This window comes from Mastigoproctus giganteus, chromosome 1 (assembly GCF_048544385.1).
Source record: "Mastigoproctus giganteus isolate SK-2022 chromosome 1, ASM4854438v1, whole genome shotgun sequence".
Classification (NCBI taxonomy): Eukaryota; Metazoa; Arthropoda; class Arachnida; order Uropygi; family Thelyphonidae; genus Mastigoproctus; species Mastigoproctus giganteus.
In genome coordinates this window covers 59,444,770-59,450,552 of record NC_143575.1, presented here as the reverse complement: position 1 = coordinate 59,450,552, position 5,783 = coordinate 59,444,770, and the positions used below count along the sequence as shown (strand labels likewise).

At 36.3% G+C, this 5,783-nt stretch overlaps 1 pseudogene; it reads right to left on the bottom strand.

The window, feature by feature from the left end:
- Window positions 1-2,297: 2,297 nt before the first annotated feature.
- Window positions 2,298-2,810, bottom strand: LOC150090830 (AP-3 complex subunit sigma-2 pseudogene; annotated as a pseudogene).
- Window positions 2,811-5,783: the final 2,973 nt, after the last annotated feature.

Sequence of the window (5,783 nt, the reverse complement as noted above, 5' to 3'; positions counted from 1 at the left end):
TTTCTCCAATAGAATACCACGTAAACATTTAAAAGATTCAGAACAGTGGATAAATACTGGCAGGAGAGAGAGAGAGAGAGAGAGAGAGAGAGAGAGAGAGAGAGAGAGAGAGAGTTGTAAGTTAAGGTGACTAGACAGCATGATGGCATAAGCAGAGGACATCCAACAAACTCTCTCCCCCTCTGTCTCTGTGGTCACAGGAATGACAGTTTCTAAGCAAAGTTTATGCAGAAAGAAAGAGAAGGCTTAGTGCAGGCAACACTAATGAGCAAATTTTCTCTGACGCAAAGCGGCCACGTGTTCTTAAACTCGTCTGAGCTATGTTGGATCCTTTACAAAACCTCACAGAAACCCTCAAGTGGAGTTATCTAAGCCGAGCGAGCGGACAAAGGTCAGACTCTCTTAACCAGTTCAAAAATATGCCATAGGATAGTTCACGCAAGGCACGGATTAAATGCGGTGGTGCACCATTCTGCTTCATGATGGGTTGGTTGCCGCAAAACGCAACTCACTCATCTTAACTAACCGCACAAAGAAGAAAACAATTTGGGATTGTCTTCAAGAAGCTGAAGGTTTTCTGAACTTCAGAACTGGACTCCATGGCGACTCCCTTTTCCAATTTGATGACTTCACAAAAAGATAGTAATGGTTATGGGCGATTCGTTCCATCCTGATGGTTGCAAACGGGTCACGTTATGGAAGACTATTGAGCAGACTGAAATGCATGTACCAAATGCGTTTTAAAGGCATGTAGGATGTCGGATCTGGCGAATTGTTAATCCAGAGAACTACGTTTCAAGGGACTCTGGTTTATAGACTTAGAATTTTCTCCAACACTTTTTTTCAAAGGAGCAACAGAATCGAATAAAGTCAGAAGCTTTTGGTATCCTTTCGCATGATGCATGTATCTAACATTTTAGAATTTGTTCACCAACGCATAAATCGTGTTGGCGTAGAGCAAATTCCTTCCACGTGTACACATGTGTGTGTTATACACTGCTGGACAAAATGAACAGAATAAAATGTTTATCATGAATATTTTTTTTGTGAACAGTGTCGCCAAAGGCGAATATTTTATGTAATAGGCATCCTGGAAAACCAAATTCTGAGTATCCAATAGAAATCCATCCACCACCTTTCAGAGCCGCACATTATGCAAATTATTCATGCCTATAAAAATACGGCATGCGACCGCATCACTTCATTCCCGTTTTTTGGCTTGCTCAGTGGGATAGCCATAACTCCAGTACTCAGGATGGCAAGTCATCGTCGTTTAGATGTTTCTTCGAGATGGCAGGCCGTTGGATGACTCAAAGCCGGGCAGTCGCAGGTAGAGGTGGCACGTTGACTTAATGTGTAATGTCTCGGCACTATGGAACTAGTTTCAAGAGAGAGGAAGTATTACAAAACGAGCTGGTCAAGGTTGCTCGAAGGCTATGTCATGCAGAACAGACCGCTATCTGGCTCTAACAGCAAGACGGAACCCTACGATATCCTGTTATCAACTGTCTGCTGAGGTTGCTGCAGCCACAGGTGAAAACATTTTCAACTGGACTGTTAAGAAGATCCAAGGAAGCCAGTGGTTTGTAACCCCAAATCACCGCAGAGCTCGTCGAAATTGGTGTCATGAACGTGTGACTTGGAACCCTGATAAATGGGGTACAGTTCTGTTCTCTGATGAGTCCCAGTTTAGCCTACAGATTCTAGATGTTGTTTCATCTAGAGACAACGAGGAATGCGGCACCATCCTTCCAACATCAAAGAAAGGGACACTTACAGTGAAGGCAGTGTTATTGTGTGGGGCGGAATAATGATCAACGGCCATACTCCATTCATGTTTTTGATAGGGGTACCGTAACTGCGCAGAGGTACCGAGAACAGATCCTCGAACGCTATGTGCGACTTTTAGAGGTGGGGTTAGCCCAGATTTTCTTTTCATGCACGATAACGCAATTGCACATAGAGCTCAAGTGGTGGAGGAATATCTTGAAACTGAAGATATCCAATAACTGCAGTAGCCAGCACGATACATGTGTGGAACGCCTTTGTGCGTCGCATTGCACGCCGACAGCCAACTCCTCGGAGACTTCCCATATATATGTATTTTTTTTTAATTTGAACAGCAACACCCTACATATTTATGAAGAATTTGCTCATGTCATGATAAGTAATAAAACTATATATATATATATATATATATATATATATATATATATTTTTTTTTTTTTTTTTTTCAGGCAAAAGATGACATCGACCAAGTTTGCATTAAAAAAAAAAGAAAGAAAGAAATAGTGAACCTAAAACTTCAAATTTGTAATTGATGGTAAATCAGGCAACTTTTATATCCTTGATTTGGTGAAGAAGATTAATGTTCTTGACAGCTGAGGCAGCCCTTTCAGATGCAGCAGACAAACCAGCCTCTTGTTTTGTTCTCCAACCCTAATTATAATTTCAGTCATGTTTGTTTCAAGAACCATGCCTCCAATTACTATCTCATTGAGAATATAATGTACCTTGTCAACAATATATTTATCTAATGTTTCAACAAATTTCCCAGCTCACTTTCTGAAGAGTCAACACAAGGAACAAAGTATAAGGTGGCATAATGTCGATATATTAGCTTATAGTCAGAAACTCCAATTAAGCCTCCTCCTTCTAAGCAATTACACACATTATCATCTCTTTTGAATACCAACTGGAATGTTTCTCTGATTATTTGCTGTTGTCTGATTATCCTCTGCATAAAACTGGCAAAATTTTGTAAGTCTGAGCTTCCCATGGTTGTTAAAAACCAGAATAGCCTTCATCATATTTTTAGTTATAAATTTTAGTATATATATTTCAGTATATCTGTTAAAATATTTAAAAATAAAAATATCTGTAAAGAAATTATATATAAAATAGTCACGTAACGAGAGATGGCGCGCAAGTCACAAGTTACTGTACAGAAGATAGAATTGACGCATGCGCACACCTAATATTTCATATTTCGACAGCCGACTGGTTTTTCCTAAATCTTAAACATCAATATTAAGGAATTTCATCAAAATCATTTTGATTTTTTATACCTTCTAGATAAAGTGTACTTTCAATTTGAGTAAAAGGTTAAAATAAATGTATCTGAATATTGAAAGTATAAAAAATCAAAATGATTTAGACGAAATTCCTTAATATTAATTGAATGCTTTTCATGCATTTCTACACTCTACAGCTTCATGAAGAGTCCTTATTGCCATTATTTTGTTTCTTAAACTAAATATTACAAAAATTATATAAACAGATAAACTTTATTTCATTATATAACTTATTAAAAATTAATAATATAATATTAAATGTAAAATATAATTTTTTAAAAATAAATTGAATTAAAATCTTTTTTGTTTTTATTAATAAAATATATTAAAAAAAGAGATGTGGAACAATTTTTTTAAATATGATATGAAGCTTTAATGTTAAAAGCATTGATTTATTAGCAATTATTCAATAAATTCGAATACTTATTTTTGGTGCTCTCATTCTTTCGGGTGGTCTTCGTGAATTAATTTATTATTTTTCTCGTGGTCATCTTTACTCAACATTATTTTCGAAACCTTTCTATTGCGCTGAAAGCCAAACCATTTTCGAAACCTTTTAGTTTATTTCCCTACAAAGTTTTCATTTCTCGAAGAACAGTACATCTCCTACGACAATCACACAGCAGTCCCTCCTTCACTGTACCAGTCTTGTGCACAACTGTGTGATAAAAGGTTCCGATCTCCTAATAAAGACTTTTGGCCTAAGCACATTTAAGTGTCTTTTAATTGGCTATTGAAAAATTATGAGATATTAATACAGCTGGAACTGTTACAATCAATGAGATAAACTGTTGTTAGACTCTCCTTTTTAGCGACATCTAGTGGCTGACAAATTAACTATTCAGTTTCCAGCCTTGGAAAAACTGGACGCGAAAAATACAATACCCAAACAAAATCTACAGTGACAATCAGGTTGAAGATGGTCCTCTTCAATGGTCGCTTAAAATCCTTCTGAAGATTTTAAGAAAGGGGAGTCCGAATATAAAGGGATATCCAAGAAAAAAAAGTCCCTAAGTGGACAGATTATTCACCCCCTGACACAAAAAATCTTTTTCGAGTATCAGTGGATGTAATAATATTTTACTTTATATCTTTTTTATATTTCATGAAAACTGTACCTGCTTGGTACCCATCTTGGGTTCAAACTCCTACAGGGACGGGAGAATTTTCCTAGTGAGTAATTGGGGATTTTTTGCTCTTTGCAAGTAGGCAATGCAGCCCTGAACACGCTGCATAGCCTGTATAAATCAAGCAGACAACCCATGATTATTTATAACCTATGTACGTTTGTTACTCTCCATGTAATATAAAATTAATATTATATTTATTAACTATAGTGTGACGAAATTATGCATAAATAATACAAACACACACACATGCGTCTTCATAAACTTGTTCATAAGATTAATACCTCATTTTTCCAGCTGGTGTAGATAGAATGCTATATTATTTAACTTGATCACAACTAACCGGAACACTAATCATAGTACTGAGACTTCTTTTTGTATGGCCTCTTCAACAATCAGCATTCAAACAGATGGAAACTTTGGCTTCTTACTCAATGGACAATGATATTAACAGTGTTCATATCAATGGTATTGTTGGATCCTTCGTATACATTTTGGAGATAGCGCTGGGTAGGCGTTGGGACACAACGATTGAACAGTCCCTGCATAAATTCCAGAGGACTATGTCCCGAAGTCCCAGCCATGTGCGTTAAGTGGTGTGATGGCGATGATGCTGTCTGCAGCCTTAAGCTTGTCGTACTTAGTAAGGAGAATCTGGTGTAAGTTCTTTAGAGATATATAAGAACCCCGATCTTTATACTTTTGTAAACATAAGGCAATCTGAAAATAATCCCTTTTAGCTTTTCGATCTCGAGTCTGATAAAAGAGCAACTGAATACCTGCTGGATTTACAGGCAGGAGACCATCGGATATATTTTAATTAATGAAATAAAAATAACACAGTGTGAATACATTAAACTAGCTTCATATTTTTAAAATAATTTTGAGAAAACTAAAAGACATTGCTTTCAGATTGTCACTTTTTTTTTTCTGCGTCAGAATCACGACTTTTCAAAATCAAACTATTTGTGTTGTTCCAGATGGAAACAGTTGGTATGGACTGCAAAAAGTGGAGAAAAGCGATCCTATTTCAATCACCCCAGATATAAAACATCCTCGATTTACTCGCTGGCGTCGATATATATTTTACAAAAAGGAACGCTGGAGAATTTCGAAATTGAGGTATTTCATTAAGAAGTTATCCGGTTGGTGGATGGACGCTAATCCTCTTCGCAAGCTCATCCATAAACTGATCAGGTTGGCACCATTAATTTGGGAGTTTATCTCTAGAAAGAAGATTGTAAGTATCAGTGGCAATAATCTGAAATTCGGGTTGCATATTATAAGTTTCGAATGCAGGAAATAACTGACGTTGTTTATTTGTACTTAAGAAAAGCATTTAACTTGATTCCAACGAAGGGTTCAGGGATAGGCAAATACATTTTAATGCTGCAAAATTCAGGGCCATTCTTGGGAAATAATCTCAAAATAATTTTGTTCATGTTACACCCAAATTGTGAAACTGAACAATTCATGAAATGGGAAAATTTTTGTCCCATTCTTCTATACTTTAACGGGGGGATCATTTAACATTAAATAACTGCAAATAAAATGAAATTTTAAATAAAATCATTTAAATGAA